At 37.0% G+C, this 16,916-nt stretch overlaps 2 pseudogenes; both read right to left on the reverse strand.

Moving 5' to 3' along the window:
• Positions 1–7,475: 7,475 nt before the first annotated feature.
• LOC143657182 (dynein light chain 1, cytoplasmic pseudogene) lies at positions 7,476–12,057 on the reverse strand (annotated as a pseudogene).
• A 149-nt stretch (positions 12,058–12,206) lies between these two features.
• LOC143657185 (26S proteasome non-ATPase regulatory subunit 6 pseudogene) overlaps positions 12,207–16,916 on the reverse strand; it is a 30,723-nt pseudogene continuing 26,013 nt past the window's right edge.

Here is a 16,916-nt window from a genome sequence, read left to right on the forward strand (position 1 = left end):
AAAGTTGGAGAAACATGAGCTAGTACATACTGAAAGATACGTTAACATGTAAATCCGCATAACTTCAGAATGTTGATTAGTAGTTCAAGGCCAAGTTAGAGAAAGCTCTCTAATGCTTGCTTTGAAGCATTGTCATTAAATAGATCAGGAGATATTTTTATCATTAAATAAGATAAAATATAGAAAACATGCTTTCCATATACTTGCATGTCATTGAAGAAAGTGCCAATATGATGGATAACCAAAGCACAATCCAAAAATAATTCAACATGCTGGAGCAATCAACCAAATCTAAGGGAGGCTGTATTTTATAAATATTATAAAAATAATATTAAAATGGTGAAGAAATATGAAAACAAATCAAATAAACACCAATTAAAAGAACTTAGGCTGTGCAATGGAAAAATAGGTAGCCATATTCATGTATTTGAAGAACTGTCATGTGGAATTTCAGATAGACATATTTCCTATATTTCCATAAAGTAGAACTAGGATGGATTTTGCTTTTTGCTAAAATAAAGAAAGGAATCCTTAACATTTGGAGGCATGTGATTTGAATTAGGAAAAATTTTCTGAATTACGGCATAATTACAAAATGAAATTCCTATTTTTTAATATGCTCAAACTGAGATGGAGTGGCTGTATATAGTTAGTTTCATATAATTTAGATTTGATGAACTTTAAACTCTCTTCCTCAGGGTTTATTTTTTTAAACTAGACTACAATTCTTCATCTTTCAGTTAGAGCTTTTAACTGTTTTACATTAACTGTAATTACTGCTATATTTGGTTTTAAATCTATCAAATTATTATGCAATTCGTATTTGTTCTGCCTGTTCTATGCTACCTTTTCACTCCATTCCTACCTCTTTTGGAGCAGTTGAAAATTTTTATCTAATTCTACTTTTAATCATTATTTGCTAGGAATTTAAACACCTTTCACTCTTTTTTTGGTGGTTGCAACATCCATTTTATGGTTTGTCAAAGTTTAATGTAAACTTGTATTTTTTTACTATTTTCAATACTACCTGTGCCAGTTTAAAGAATTATGTACCGTAGAAAAGCCATGTTTTAGTTCTGATCCATCTGGTGGAGGCAGCTGTTTCTCTTAATTCTTATTCAGCACTGTAGGTTGAAAGATGATTAGATTATCTCCATAGAGATGTGACACGCTCAATTGTGGGTATTAACCTTTGATTAGGTGGGTCGTGATTAGTTTACTTTAAAAGAGGAAACATTTTGGAAAAATCTTCAGAGCCGCAAAAGCCACGAGAGCCCACATAGCCAGAGACCTCTGGAGATGAAGGAGGAAAATACCCCTGGAGGAACTTCATGAAACAAAAAGGCTGAAGAGAAAGCTGGCAGGCACTGCCAGGTTCCCCACATGCCTTTCCAGTTGAGAGAGAGAGACCCTGAACATCACTGGCCTTCTTGAACCAAGGTATCTGTTCTAGTTTGCTAGCTGCTGGAATGCAATATGGCAGAAATGGAATGGCTTTCAAAAAGGGGAATTTAATAAGTTGCTAGTTTACAGTTCTAAGGCCGAGATAATGTCCCAATTAAAGCAAGTCTATAGAGATGTCCAATCTAAGGCATCCAGGGAAAGACACAGGGTTGGTTTGAAAGGATGTATGTCCCCTAGAAAAGCCATATTTTAATCTTAATCCCATTTCATAAAAGCAGAATAATCCCTATTCAATACTGTATGTTTGAAACTGTAATCAGATCATCTCCCTGGAGATGTGATTTAATCAAGAGTGGTTATTAAGCTGGCTTAGGTGATGACATGTCTCCACCCATTTGGGTGGGTCTTGATAAGTTTCTGGAGTCCTATAAAAGAGGAAACATTTTGGAGAATGAAAGAGATTCAGAGAGAGCAGAGAATGATATAGCCACAAGAAGTAGAGAGCCCACAAGCCAGCAACCTTTGGAGATGAAGATGGAAAACACCTCCCAGGGAGCTTCATGAAACAGGGAGCCAGGAGAGAAAGCTAGCAGATGACGCCTTGCTCGCCATATGCCCTTCCAGCTGAGAGAGAAACTGTGACTGTGTTTGCCATATGCCATCTCACTTGAGAGAGAAACCCTGAACTTCATCGGCTTTCTTGAACCAAGGTATTTTTAGCTGAATACCTTTGATTGGACATTTCTATAGACTTGTAATTGCGACATTATCTCGGCCTTAGAACTGTAAACTAGCAACTTATTAAATTCCCCTTTTAAAAGCCATTCCATTTCTGGCATATTGCATTTCAGCAGCTAGCAAACTTGAACAGATACTTTGGTTCAAGGAGGCCGATGAAGTTCAGGATTTCCCTCTCAAGTGAGAAAGCACATGGTGAACACAGTCAGGGTTTCTCTGTCATCTGGAAAGGCATGTAGGAAACACGACGTCATCTGCTAGCTTTCTCTCCTGGCTTACTGTTTCATGAACTCCCCAGGAGGCATTTTCCTTCTTCATCTCCAAAGGTCACTGGCTGGTGGATCCTCTGCTTCTCATGGCTACATCATTCTGCTCTCTCAGAATGTCTTTCTCCAAAATGTTTTCTCTTTTATAGGATTCTAGTAAACTAATCAAGACCCACCTGAATGGGTGGAGACAGGTCTCCATCTAATCCAGTTTAATAACCATTCTTGATTGAGTCACATCTCCAGGGAGATGGTCTAATTACAGTTTTAAACATACAGTAATGAATAGGGATTAGACGAAACAGTTGGATTTATAAAATGGGATTAGGATTAAACCATGATTTTTCTAGCAAACATACATCCTTTCAAACCGGCAGAGTATCTTTCCCTGGATGCTTCAGATTGGACATTTCTATAACCTTGCTTTAATCTGGGCATTTTCACAGCCTTAGAACTATAAACTTGCAACTTAATAAATTCCCCTCTTTAAAAGCCACTCCATTTCTGGTATATCGCATTTTGGCATCTATCAAACTAGAACACAATGGAAGGTATTTCTAACACAAACTCCATGTACTTCCCTCTCAAATTATATACCATTGTGGTCTTATATTTAATTCTATAAATATTTTAAACTGCACAAGACATTATTACTATTGTTATTTTACATCTTAAATATCAGATATACCCAGATACTTACCATTTTCATTATTCTTCTTTCATTTCACATCTCTTACCTTTTGCACAAAATTATTTTCTTTTTACCTGTAGAACACATTTAATATTTATTATAGTATGGGCTTGCTGGTGAATTCTCAGTTCATTTTTGCTTGGAAATTTATTTATACTTCACTCACTTTATTTTTTCTGCATGGGCAGGCACCAGGAATTGAACCTGGGTCTTTGGCATGGCAGGCGAGAATTCTGCCTGCTGAGCCACAATGGCCGGCCCATTTATACTTCATTCTTAGAGGCTTTTTTTTTTTTTTTTTTTTTTGCTATTTATAGACTTTTTGCCAAATAACTATGGCAGTTATTTCCTTTCAGCAAATTGAAAGATGTTATTTCATTGTCTTCTGGCTTCCACTGCTTATATTGAAAAGAAAGCTATTTTAAATCGTTGCTCCCTTTAAGATCTGCCTTTTTTTTCTTTATCTGCTTTTAAGCCTCTCCCCTCCCCCCCCATCCCCCACCCCCTTTCTCTGTCTCTCTTTTTTTTCCCTAGCAATTTTACTCTAATGTGCCTAAATGTGGTTTTCTTTTTCTTATCCTGCTATGGGGTTGCGGAGCTTCTTGAATTGGTTGGACTGATGTCTGCTCAAGATTTTTGTTATGTGTCACCCCAGACTGATGCATCTTCACACAGATTCAGTCGAAAGGAACCCCACACTTGCCCTGTGGTGGCTGCTCCTAATCCCTCATTACACTTGAGCACAACCACTGGTGTCTCACCTCATGCACTCCCTATGTACTTTCCATTCCCCACCAAATGGGGCTCTCCTGTTGTGGCTAAGGCATGCCATTCCATGGTACGCACCCTGCAGTCACATATACACAGCCTTGAAGTGTGAAAGTCATTACTCCATGTGGTAGACACAACTCAATAGGAGAAGGAAACAGGTGGATAATTTTCTCTCATTTCTGTCCACCAACCAGATAGACGGAGATAAAGTTGCTCATATGGACTCTTTGAAGATATCTTGCAAAACTAAACAATAGCTTGTCACAAGTTTATGACCAGGTTGGTATAACACACTTTATATTTGCACTACTCACTTCTCTATCTTACACTGTTTTTACCCAAATCATGCTTCTGTGAAATTGCACTCCCTAATAAAGTATTAACACACAAAGCTTTTGCTGCAATCAGTTTTCTAGAGGATCTGGGCTACCACGTCTTTAATCACTTTGGGAAATTCTCAGCTATGATTTCTTCAAATACTTCTTCTTACCCATTTCCTTTTTCCTCTTGCTCTATAATTTCAGTGAAATTCATGTTAAATTTTTTAAAAACTATATTCTTAGGGTTTCATATCCTCTGATCTGTACTTTTCATCTATTTATTTCTCCATGTTTCATTCTGGATATTTTATACTGCCTTATCTTATAATTACTCTCTCTTCGGTTGTATTAAATCTGATGGTAAATTCATCCTTTGAGTTCTTAATTTCCAGTATTGTATTTTTCAGCTCTAGAATTTCAAGGTACTTCATTTTAAAATCTTCTATGTCATTTTTGCACAGTTTTCAGTTTTCTATTAAATTTTCTATGTTAAATTTTATTTACTTGGATACAGTAAATGTAGTTATTTTAATACCTAAATCTCTTAGTTCCAATATCTGGAAAACCTACAGAGCTTATTTTATTGCTTATGATTTCTACTGGTCCTTCCTAATGTTGTCTTGTCTCCTCCTATGTTTGGCTATCTATGAGTGTGTGCTAGACATTTTATTTGAAAGACTATTTGAGCCCTAGAATAATATGATCTTTCCAAATGAAAAGGATTTTCATTTTGTTTTGATCCAGTGCCTGTGAGTGTTATCATTTTGGATCACTTTAATCCAATTTCATGGACTGAGATTTTAATGGCCCATCTCCTCTGTTGCTATGTTTAGAGAAGATGTTAATTCATTACAAGAACTCAAATTAATTTGCAATATTTGAAAAAAATAGAACTCTATGGGTATTGAATTTCATGCAGATATGGAGAAAAGGCCAGTGAGCTTATAGCATTTTTCTCTCCTAGTCTTCCATTTTTCTTGGTATTCCAATTTAAATCTGCATGAGATTTATTGTCACTTGACCTTCAGATTTGCTCTCTTCTAAATACAAATGAGCACATTCAATCCTTAGGCAAAAAAGCTTTGATGTAAAGCTGTAATATATGTAAGACTGTAACATATACAAATTTTATCAGCATTCCCACTACCTACAGGCTTATCAGCATTCACAAATTGCTATTATGCCTTATGTAAATTTTCCCCTAAATATACCAAAAGGTCATGGAACTAGGTCCCATCTCTCAGACTATCGCAATGTGGCAGCTTGTTTTTCATGTGAATACACAAATCCTAGATAAATTCTGATTTACAATAGTATAAGCATCATTCTCCTTGTCAATAGGATCATACACTCCTCCTTTGCCGATAAAGGTGAAATCTAGAGCCATGAATTTCCAAAAGACATGACCCTAATGGCCACCCTCTCAGTAGTAAGCTGAGAGATGTAGCCAACACATGGCTGACTTGTTCCAAAAAAAAGGCAAAGCATGATCCTCAATATCCGAATTGAGTTTACAATTCCATATGATGGAAATTTAACTATTCTATTCTTCTGAACTGTAGTGTTTCATTTATGTAGTGGAAGCTGAGGAGTTTTCCAATAAGGAGAACTGTGAGATGACTGACAAATGGAGAAGGGAAGACAGACTAGCTAGGGCACTGAGGACCCAAGGAACAACATGGTAGAGAGTTCCTTGGGTTTTCTTTTTCCCTCTAAATCTCAGACTTAGAGCTAAAGAGGTTAGCAACCTGGAAATACCAATGCACATAGACAAAAACAGCCCCAACAAAAACCTTTTTCTGGCAGAAAAAAAAAAAGGAAGATACAGCTTACAAAAACAGTAAACTTTTAGAAAACAATCACTCTACTCCAACCAAATACCACAGAAAAAAAACAGTGTGACTCCACAAAGACTGAATCAAGAGTCTAGACTTCCAAACTTGAGAGGGTGTAGTGAAACTCCAAACAGGGTCATATCAGAGACGATTGAATAGAGCTGGGACTTTATCCCAGTGTCAAGATCTGAGTTGAATGTTGAAGTTTTGGACTAGCCAAGTAACACAACAAGCTAAAATGATAGTAACAGTCAAGGCGATTATTGCAATCGCTAATTGCAATAATATAAGCAAGGGATTAAACCAGTAAAACACCAATTTCCCCATTGTTCCATTTTTCTCCCTATGGAATGGCAGCACCAGGAAAGGGCTATACAGATTAGAACAAAGATGAGAAAGCATCTCACTGCTGAGAGAGCCTCAAGCAAAAGGATTATGCTGTCTTATGGACCCAGTGACTGAGGACAGGGAGAATGGGATGGGCTTGAGCTAGGAATGTACTGATTCTGAGCCATAGTAGAAAAAAGTGTCTTAGTGAACTTCCCTTCCTCTCCCCAACAAGTAGATCTCAGCAGAAGTGCCTGGGGAAGTTTTAAAGCTCAGAAAGCAGATTGTGGGGGGCAACTTTCCTCCAAGAAACTCCAAGAGCCTAGCCAGGTGAAGCATTTGAAAACACCTATGGTCAGGCCTAAAAGATCACACATAGAATTTTAGCAAGGAGTTGGACTTCTCACCCAGTAACCAAGCACCCTCCCAGGCACTCCTGGAGGAATTCATTCTTACCAGACAATAATAAAGTGCCCTTCTCTGTCACCATTGGAGATAGGGTATCACTAGAGACTATGTGAGGAGCCAGAACTCCCATTGCTGTGCAGAGGTAATGAGGTATCCCTTCTTCAGGCATCAACAGAAGCTAACTTGGGAATTTGGACATCTATCTCCACCTGGTAGTAACAAGGTGGAACCACCTACATACCCCCACATCTTTCCCTGTTGGAGCAGTAGTCAGGGAAAATGTACTAAAAGAGAAGGTTAAATTAGATCCAGAGTTTCATTATATAATAGGAAAATATTTAGGTTTCAAAAAAAAAACATTCATACCAAGAATCAATAAGATTTCAAACTGAATGAAAAGACAATCAAAGTTATCAACATCAAGATGATAGAGATGTTAGAATTATCTGACAAAGATTTTTTTCACATATCCAACCAATTTTTTTTTAAGGAAAGCAAAAAAAATTTTTATTTTGAATTTTGAGGAAAGAAAAAACATGAGGTGGGGGGACTATGGGATAGAAAATAAATACAAATGTAAGCTGTTTTCCAATTGTTTTATAATTATAATTAATTAGTACAGATAATGCCCTGTACAAAACACACATAACAAAAACTTGAAGATGAAGGTGTTCCCTTAGCAAGGCTCAAGATTTCATTCTCTGGTATTTGAAGTTTAGACTGGAGTCCTTGTTTTTAGACATATCACTGGATGTGTGGCAGATTTAAACAGAAGAATGGCTACTTGGCCCAAGTAGAAGTAGGTGAAATTCTCGGTTTCATGCGTCATGTCACTACCAAATTTCCTCCCCATGATGCAGTGCCAGATGAGGTTGCACTCCTTTTCAAACACCTTCTTGATGTGAGCTGAAATGTTCTTCTCTATGTTATATTTCTCTGATGCCTGGTAGAGCATTCCACTAAATCCTGTTGCATCTCCTCTGATATTTCTGATCATGGCCTTTTGGTCGCACACAGTTACTGAGGAGTATGCTGACTGCAACAGTCTTTTTGGGGAGGGACTAACATGGGTTAGACCTGGCAGGAGTTGCTGTCACTCCCAAACCAATGGCACATCTCTGACAAAGATTTTCTAGTAGATGTAATAAAAAGGCTTCAAAAAGCAATGATAAACACACTTGAAACAAATGAAGAGATAGAAAGTGCCTGCAATGAAATAGAAAATATCAGCAAAGACATTGAAGATATAAAGAAAGAATGAAATGGACTGAAAAAATATAATCACTGAAATAAAAAGTCCAGTAAATGGGCTAAAAAGCAGAATGGATGGAGCAGAGAAACAGAATGAGTTACCCAGAGGGCAGAAAAATAGAAATTACACAATCTGAAAAACTAAGGGAAAACTAAAAATTGTGGGAACAAGCCTCAGGGACTTATGGGACTTTAACAAAAGATTGAACATTTGCGTCATTGGAGTCTTTGGGAAAAAGGGGAAAGAGGGCAGAGTTGAAGGAGTATTCAAAGAAAATTAGCTGAAAATTTCCCTGGTTTAGCAAAGGGACATAAATTTGAGTGAAATCCAATAGGATAAACCTGAAGAAATTCATGCTAAGATATCAACCAGCAGGATCTAAACCACATTTACAGAACACTCTATCAAACAGCAGACTGTATATTTTTTCAAGTGTCCACGGAACATACCATAAAGTAGTCTATATCATAGACCATAAAATAAATATCAATAGATTTTAAATTATTGGAATAATATATAGTGTGTTCCTGACCACAATGGAATAAAACTAGAAATGAATAGTAGAAAGTAGCAGGAATCTCTCCAAACACTGGGCAACTGAACAACACACTCCTAAATAATTCATGGGTCAAAGAAGAAGTATCAAAGGAAATTAAAGAATGCATTGAACCAAATGAAAATGAAAATGCAGCATATCAAAATTTGTGGAACACAGCTAAAGCAGTACTGAGAGGGAAATTTATAGCACTAAATGTATACATTAGGAACAAGGAAAAGTCTCAAATCAATACTTCTAAACTCCCACCCCATGAATCTAGAAGAGGAAAATAAACCCAAAAAAGGAGAAGGAAAGAAAAAATAAAGATCAGAGACCAATGAAACTGAAAATAGAAAAACAGTAGAGAAACAATAGAGAAATAGGGGAGGGGGGGGAAGCTTGTCCTTTGAAAATATCAGTAAAATTGACCAATTAACAATAGCAGGAAAGAAGTAAGGGGTATCATTACAGACACTGCAGACCACCAAAGAAATGCTTTTCCCCAAAGTTTGGGAACAAGGCAAGAATTTTTACTCTTAGTATTATTCAACAGAGTGCTAGAGTTTAAGCTAGTGCGATAAGTCAATAAAAGGAAATAGATAACATAAGGTTTGGAAAGAAAAATACATAAATGTTCTTATTTGTCAATGATATGATTGTATAGAAAATAATGGAGAATCTATAAAAACACTCCTAGACCATGTAAGTGAATTCAATAGAATCACAGGATATAAGATAAAGATACAAAAATAATTTGTATTTCCATATACTAGCAATAAACACATAGATAATACAATAAAAAAATACAGTAGCATTTATAATTGCTCAAAATTTGTAATAGGTGTAAATCTAACAAAATTGTACAAGACTTGTATGCTGAAAACTACACAATGCTGATGAAAGAAATAATAAAAAATTCAAACAAATTGAGAGACACACTGTGATCAGGGATTAGAAGTGCCAGCATATGCCATGCCAGAGACCCAGGTTTGATTCCCGGTGCCTGCCCATACAAAAAAAAAACAAAAAGTGCCAGCATAGCTGTGGTAGCTTGGAGCTATGTACCCCAGAAAATCATGTTCTTAAAGTTAATCCGTTTCTGTGGGTGTGGGCCCATTGGAAATAAGATCTGTTTAAGATGTTACTTCAGTAAGGTGGGACCCAAATGAATCAGGTTGGGCTTTAATACAACTATTGGAGTCCTTTATAAGCAGAGTTGAAGTCAGAGAGAAAATTAAAAAGCACAGGAAGTGGCTCAGTGGCAGAGTTCTCACCTGCCATGCTGGAGCCATGGGTGGAGACATGGGCATGCTGGTGACTGCCCATGCAAAACAGAACAAAACAAAACCACAAACAAAAAGCCACAGGAAGGAGATGGAAGCCAAGGGAACCCAGAGAAGCCAGGAGAGGCCACCACGTGCACTGTCCTGACAGAGGAGTCAAGGACCAAGGATCACCAGCAGACAGTCCCAGAGCACCAGCCTTTGGGAAGAAAGCATTACCACACTGACAACTAAATTTTGGACTTCTCAGCCTCAAAACTGTGAGCCAGTAACTTCCCATTGTTCAGGCCAACCCATTGCATAGAATTTGTTTTGGCATCCAGGAGACTAAAACAAGAGCAAATTTGTCAAATTCTTTCTAAATAGATATATAATTTTGACACAAGTCCTATCAAAATCCCAGTAAGACTTTTATATAGATATAGACTAGATTATTTTAGATTTTTTTAGAATAAATTTACGTGGAAAATCAAAGAAATTTGAATAGCTAAAACAATTTTGAAAAAGAAGGTTAAAGTGGGAGTAATCAGTCTACCCAATTTCAATATTTATTTTATAGCTGGATAATCAAGACTGATATTTCGGAGCAATAGAACTTTAGATCAATGGAACAGAACAGTGAACCCAGAAATATACCCACACAAATACACTCAATTTTTTTTAAAAAAGAAATGTCAGAGTGGTTTATTCATACTCATTTTATTAACTTTTTATTGATAAGTGTAACAAGTTTAGGAATTTACATTTTAATTAGCTTTTTCATCAATGAAATAAATTCAATCGTTTTCTAAATTAAGATGTTATCAGATAAAAGCTGTGGGTTCTCTTCCTGATGCACAACACAGCCCATTCATGATGCCCAGGTTTCAAAGAGGGAAAGAGTTTACTGCTAGGGGTGAAGCAGGAGATCAGTGGCCTATTGGCCTAAAACTCTGTCTCACCAAGTCTAAGGAGTTCAAGGATTTTATGGATTCAGAGAAGAGGAGATGGACTCATTATCACCTCAATAGCAAGTATAAGCAGAAAGGAGGGAAGATGTTAACATTTCAATAGAGGCAGAAACAATTTACAAACGTAAAGAGTGGAACTGTGCTAGAGCAGTTCATGTTTTTCCATTATTTTCCCTATATTTTCTTTTGTGCTTCAGATTTCAGATGTACAGTCCTCTAGTTCACTAATCTTTTCTTCTGCCTCTTGAAATCTATTGTTGTTTTCCATCTCTTCTATTGTGCCATTTGTAAGAATAAAATTAAGTTTAGCTGTCACACCAGATGGCCCAGGATTAGAGAAACAAATTCACTAAACAGAGGGCTGCAAGACAGCTCAAATCAGTCTTGTAGGCAGGGAAAGGAGAAGGCCTCTGATGCAAGCCTAGAACTGGCACCAAATCCTTATATGGATAAAAACAATTTGTTTGAATAAACAATTACCAGGGTTGCTAGAATGTAAAGTATAATCAAAAGTGGGGACTCTTGGCAGGAGATTTGAAATAGTCAGGTTGCTCAGATAAGCTGTAATCTCTGGACTATCCAATCAGTGGAGAAACAGGGAAGGGACCTGTGTGCTAGTTTTAGGGAATAAATACTACTGCTTTTGGATGCTTGGTGTGCCAGCCATCATTTTTCAGTTGAGTTCCTGTCCTTGCAGGATCATGAATACATTATTTTCTTCTTCACAATCAGATGAGCATTTGTTCTCTTTCAGGTATGGCTGTCTTCCTTACATACTTCATTCCCATAAATTCTGCAATTTGTTTTCTCAAACTTTGAGTTCTTCTCCATATTTACCCAGTCTTCTTTTTTTTTTTCTTTTTAACAAATATCCATTTTTATTTGTGTTTATACTATTTATACATGTTCTAGAATCTGTGAGTCCAAGTGATTGATACTGGCCTTCTAAAAAGGGTAACTTTCTGTCTTGTATAGTTATTTGTTTGGGGGGAAGTTTATTATACATTTCACTCATTTTCTGTCTTTTGTATACTGAGTAGGAGAGACTGTATTTAATCATGGGCTACTATATAACATGTACTCTGTTAAAGGTAAAAGACACTGGGTTTGCATCATTATCCTTATTTTACAAATGCAGCACACCCAGGATTTGAACCCAGGTACTAAGCCTTTGATTTTAACCATTATACTATAGACCAGAGTTTGAAATGAAAGAAAATACTTTTCATTAATGAATAATTCAAATGACATAATTTTAGCATTACAGGACTCATCCTTAAAGGTTTTAAGAAAGGAATAAATTGAAAGAATCCATAAATGCAGTATTTATTTTATATTAAACAGCTGAACTGGGCACATAGTGAAATAAACTATAAAAATTCCAGGTAATTATCTTTAAAGGAAATCCTTTGTTTACATGGTTTTACATATTAGTTACTCTGGAAAGTGTCTGGACTCTGGTTAGTAGTAGATCACCTTTTTGGTAGTTTCTTGACAGTGCCAGTTCTCGCTATTGGGTCTGTTGGTTTCTACTATTTCATTCACTTTATCTATTTTGCAGGGCAGCCTTCTAGCAGCAATAAATCTGGAGATTCCTGATCAATAAATTCCATGCCAACACACAAAGATTTCTGCCATATAGCCAAGAGTCAATGACTAATATGATTCCAGCAGCTGGCTATATGCATAAATTCTCATTTCTCTTATATAGTATCATAATGTGGAGCAAAAGCTAGTCCTTTTTAATTTCTGGTTCCACTTTGGCTAAAGACTGGAAGAAGTAACTAAGTAACAATATTCACAGTGTGAAAACAGACACTGCTGAACTGTTGGAAGACTGTAACAATTCAAGAATCTCTGCTCCTTTAATGACCTTTTATCTGAGATCTGGTCTCTCTAAGACAATCATGCTGACATAGACAGTATAAGTAACAAAGGTCTTATAATCCATTCAATGTAATAGCCACACAATAAAGGCCTTGATACACTTCTAAGCAGTTTCTCCTGTTCCAGTCTCCTCCTTCCTCTATTAAGCTTTTTGGCCTTTTCTGTATTTCATGTGATGGTATCATTATCCACATAAAAGAAGCCAATCCTAAAGAGAGAGAAACAATATCCAGTCGGTAACCCAGAGCCACAGTTTTATCATATATCATGCTAAAGTCTATCAGTGCTCCTTCCTTGTCACCTATTTCTTTAGTGCTTATTCCACATTTATCTGTGCTGGGGATCTGTAATTCCACAATTGGAGCTTGGTTGCGCTAAGCCCTTGTTACTAGTAAAGTCTGTTTCCTTTCCCCTCGGGGAATCAACTTGCTATGCCCATGAGGGAGGTGCGCTGGCCCCCACGGGTTGGGGGACTTACAGTTCTGTGTGGGTTCTCAGCCATTCCACCTGGTCCAGACTGGTACACTGTGTGTCTGCTGATAGGTTTTCTGACTGACAGGGAGGAGAAGAGACTGAAACTCAATCAAAGGAGCTTTATTGTGAGGCTGTGCACAGACAAGCTGAAGTCTAAGATGGTGACATCCCTAAGGGAAGGGGTACAGGGGAAGAGGTATATAGGATGGTTGGTGGGAAATAAGGAAAGGGAGATGGTGGACCTTCACTATCTAGTTTGGATGCGGCAAATTGGCATGTTCTCAATGGTTGGTCTAGAAGCAGAGGGCTAAGCAGGGACCTGGCAGCTTTTCATCGGTGAGGTTTAAAATTTAAAGGTCATCTTAAATGCCATCGTAGTCATGCAGGGGCGCGACTGTCGGAGGGCGGATGTTGGGTAAGTGGAGCTTATTGCAAGATTATAGCTGCCGGACGGCCAGAGAGTCATGCGACTGCTGCATGGGCTGGGGTAGGGTCAGTGGGTTTCCTAGAAATCATGGAGGAAACTTTTTGGAATATTTGCTAGGGGTTGGTCACATCATGGGGGAGGGGTTCTACCTAACATCTGGTCACTGCTGTTCTCCCAGCAGTTGCTCTGTACCATTCCTGGCTATTTACTAAATTCCACACCTCACTATGCTGCCATCTTGCCCTGCCTCTGTAAGCTTCTTGGTAGTATAAGAAGTATTAAGTAAACTTAATCCATGCTTAAAATAACATTTTTCAAATTAACTTCAAGGACTAGTATTAAAATCCGGTAAATCTTAGCAAGAGATAGATCTTAGTACAGAAACGTTTCTTAAAGACTTCTTACAACTTAAAATTGTTGGCCAAATGTCAGTCATGCCAATTCGGATTTCTTTGATCTTAAGAACTCAGCATTTTGGTTTGCCAAAGCTGACAAAATGCAACATACCAGAAATGGGGATTTTAACAATGGACATTTATTACTTTACAAGTTACAAATCCAAGGCCATGAAAATGTCCAAATTAAGGCAACAACAGGACAATACCTTCTTCCTGAAGAAAGACTGCTAGCAATCCGGACTCCTCTGGCACATGGCTAGGCACATGGCGAAGTCAGCTGGTCCTTTTCTCCAGGGTTTTGTTGCTTTCTGCTTCTGGCATCAGAGGCTTCCTTTCTTAGCTTTTGTGGGTGTGTCCTTGTCTCTCAGCTTCTCTCTCTTTATTTTTTTTCCTGTGGACTTCTCTCAATTTCATCTCTCAGCTTCTGTATGCATTTTATCCTTTTTAAAGCACCTCAGTAAGAGGATTAAGATCCACCTTGAATGAGGTAAATCACATCTCAATTGAAATAACCTAATCACAAGGTCCCACCTGCAGGAATGGATTAAAAGAACATAGCCTAAAAAAAAAAGAATATAGCCTTTTCTGGGGTACATATAGCCTCCAAACTATCATACTCAGTAATGATACTTTAATAAACCCAAAGTTAGATTTTTATTTGGCAATGATAATATTTACCATTAATCAATGGTTTCATAACACAATTGAATAATTGATTTTCACTTGTAATAGAAAAAGGATCTTTTCCAAATAGAAAAGCATTATAAAATTCAGTCCTCTAAAGACTGATTTCTTTAATCTATTTTAAAGAATTTGCTCAAGTTTTAGCATATAATTTACTGCTTGAGACCTTCATGAAGCCCATACTGTTATTTCTACCAGCCTAAAAGTTTTTCTGAAAGAGCTTAGCTTATCTGAAGCATTAATAGTTTCGATTTTGTTTCTTTACCTTTTTTTTCCCCCTGGGAGTCCTTGAGTAATTTCTTATTTTATACTCATGTAAGTACTTGTTAGTGTCTAGAAACTAATCAAATAAAAGCTTCTCATGAATTTTAGAGACTTTATTTTTAATTCTGTCTGGAGGTAGGTCATCCTATTTTGTCCAAAGAAAGTTTCTAGAGGAAATTTATTTCCTTTCTTAACCATGCATTGACTGGAGCAAAAAGTTTATTCACAAAGCAGAGGCATCTTATTAAAATCTGATTTTAATAATGGTCAGGAATCTCTAACCCTAAGTCTGAGAGAATGATCCTTGAGTGAGGGAATCTTAGTAGGAGTCACAAAAAAACCAAAAATGTTTCATAATGGATATGCCAGATACTGGAACAATCAGATGGATGTCAAGCCAGCACGTATCAGCTGTGTAACAGAGCTGGATCCTTCTCCAGATATAGGTTTCTGAAATTAGATAATGGGAGAGCCTGGTCTTTGCAAAGATTTCAGAGCCCCACAAAAAGTCTTATTAAGGGCAATTAAAACTTTTCCACACAGCTTAAAATTTGGCCCCTTTTTGTATTTCTATGAGATTTATTTATTTCTTCTGAGGTAAAGAAATAGAGATTCATCCTGAACCAGTTTCGGGTTGCTTTGGTAGAGATTAAGGAGATAAATGGTTGTGTCTGTGTGTCATTTTGCCTGCAGTTCAAAGTTTAAAACTTGAGAATGCATTTGGACAGATATTCCTAACTTCCCGAGAACCAGATTTCCACTCGGGCTTCCTCCTGCAGGTGGCAGCAGTCCCTGCTACTGAGGGATGTCAGCGTATCAGCTCTGGTTTTGTGTCTGGTCCTCTGTCTATGATAAACATTCCAGTACAGCAGCTCCCTGTTCATCAACTGTGGGAGCGAAGTCACTCTTCCAGGACTCAGATCTTACAAAGACAAAGGCTCCACCAAAATTCTAACCTGAACAACTCTCATACTTAGAATCTAGCCTCCCTGATATCTGAGGTTATGACATTGTCTTATTGATGCAGCAAAAACTGTTAGTTATTCACAGACAACAAATTCCCCCTTCATAACAGGCACAGTTAGACAACGTTTTCCAGTGTTCTCCACATTTGGCTGGGTGTGACTATGTGATTGAATTTAGTTCCTGACTTACAAGTGGAAATGACTTAATGGAAGCAGGTGCATATCTACTGTCTCCTTTTCCCACTTCTGTCACCTGGTTGCAGACAAGGAGACCCAGAATAGAGTCATAAATGGAAGGAATCTGGGTCCCTGTGTCACCTCCTGGAGAACAAATCTCACCTTCCATTCACCAAGACTGAATAAGGAGTCTAATTCTACTGTGTATGCTATCGTATATAAGCCACTACATTATCTTGGGATATCTTTATTATAGCAGATTAGTCTACCTTAACATTATACTATTACTCGAGGGATAATGTTAAAATTCACGTCTTTTAATTGTTCTCCTGCATATATAAGTATAATCAATATGTATAGCAACTGGATATTTAAAACCTTGGGTTTATTAAGACATTGGTTTAAATCTCTCCTATAAAATAATACATTTTCAAATAATGCAAAATGTTTGTTTCAAAAGGATTGTGAAACTTCTTTTACGTCAATGTTCTCAGTTTTTATAAAGGTGATGCCCAAACATTGTCCACTATTCTAAAATTTATATTTTTAACAAGACAGAAAAGCGGGATTCATTCACTGCAATGCACAGTATAGGACGCTACTTCTTGTTTGCTTATATTCTACCGGTGAAGAAATAACATACATGCAAAAATAATTTTAACACAGTAATTAGTGCCCAAAATTGGTTTAGAAATGATTAAATTTGCAAATATTCAATACCAAAAAAGTACATATGCACATTCCTGGGTGATTCATAATTGTCTAAAAAATGCAGAAGTTAGTAATTGTAATAAAGCATTCTTTCACTATAGAACAAAGATTAAATCATTTCTTCTTTTAGTTTAGGGGATGGAAAG

This window comes from Tamandua tetradactyla, chromosome 2, assembly GCF_023851605.1.
Source record: "Tamandua tetradactyla isolate mTamTet1 chromosome 2, mTamTet1.pri, whole genome shotgun sequence".
NCBI classification, from domain to species: Eukaryota; Metazoa; Chordata; class Mammalia; order Pilosa; family Myrmecophagidae; genus Tamandua; species Tamandua tetradactyla.